Below are 1,646 nucleotides of genomic sequence, written 5' to 3'. Positions count from 1 at the left end.
ATGGTTCTCCAGTCTCTAACTCCCATCTGGCCACTGGATGGTTCTCCAGTCTCTAACTCCCATCTGGCTGTAGAAGAACCAGGATTACAGATGTGCACATCAAGCACTTTTACCCACTGAGCCATGACCCAACCCAGCACTTGTTTCTTAATAATCTACGATTTTATGGCAAAGCACACTTGGGCCAGCAAGATGGTTCAGTGAATAGGAGCATCAACAGGTAGGCCTGACAACCTTAGTTTAATCCCCAACCCCAAAAGGTGACAAGAGAGAATGAGTTTCCAAGAGTTGTCCTCTGACCTCCATGTGTATTATATACACACACAGATATACACACACATACATATACACACACATATATACATACACATATATACATATACATATATACACAGAGACACACTTATACACATACTTACACATACAGATATACATACATACACACTATACAGGCATACATACATACATATGTCTTACACACAGACACATATATACACATACACACACAGATATATACACATGCATATACACATACACACTGTACATATACACATACACACACACATATATGCACATACATACAAAAATACATACACATACACATGAACACACACACACAAACACACACACACACACACACACACACATGCTAACTAAATTTTTTAAAAGCACTCTAAGTTCAATGTCTTAAAAGTAGCCACAAGCACACATTATCTCTCATGGCTTCCAAAATGGCTGAGCAGTTCTTCTACAGATCTCACTGGGGGCAGGGCATGTCTCTCATGGCACTGTAGGCAGGCAGTGCTTGCAGGTATCTAGAAGCTTGGCCCAGCCTTAAGTTTGGCATGCCGGCCAAGATTCCAGAAGGTTAAGCTGTGCCTGGATGAAAGGTTTCTGGGCTTCCCTCTCTCCACAGAATCTTAAGGCCCCTCCCCTCACTCGGCCTTCCCAGTCTCTTCTCTATGTGGATTTTTCCAGGAGAGGAGTTAGACCCCCATGCTTCAAAGGTGTAAATGGGACAGCCCTCTTGGACACCTTCTGTTGGGTAAGGGGAGTCTGAAGCCCAGACTGATAGAGAGCTGGGGAAAGAGTCGGGAGTGGACCAGTTGGCGTCTCTTTTATTCTCCCACCTTTTCTCTCCTTTTGGTTTTCTGAAACGGGGTCTTGTGTAGCCCAGGCTGACTTCAAACTTGCTCTATAGCCAAGGCTGGCCTTGAACCCAGATCTCCCAGGTATTTGGATTATAGATGTGTACCACCACATTCCGGCTCTACTGTTTTGAAACTGGTGCTTGCTGTGTAATGCAAGCTGCCTCCAAGCTTCCCAAGGACTTGGGTAATGGGTATGTGACCCTATGCACAGCCTCCACGTGCCTTCTTAGAGTGCACTTAAACTAAACACCACTTCCCACAGACTCTCCAACAGAGCAGCCACAGTGTTTTGTAGCAGGGTTTCATGTAGCCCAGACTTGCTTCAAACTCAGAGGCATCCTCCTGCCTTCATGTGTTGTGTAATATCTGGTATTACAGGAATTAGCCCTACATCTAGATCTGAGGTTTACACAAATCTTATCATTTAGCTCTGGGTTTTATTTTTGACCCAGAGCCTTTTCTTATTTCAAATGTATTTTTCCATTTGTGGAGACT

This window comes from Mastomys coucha, unplaced genomic scaffold, assembly GCF_008632895.1.
Source record: "Mastomys coucha isolate ucsf_1 unplaced genomic scaffold, UCSF_Mcou_1 pScaffold6, whole genome shotgun sequence".
NCBI classification, from domain to species: Eukaryota; Metazoa; Chordata; class Mammalia; order Rodentia; family Muridae; genus Mastomys; species Mastomys coucha.
This window is presented reverse-complemented; position numbering follows the sequence as displayed.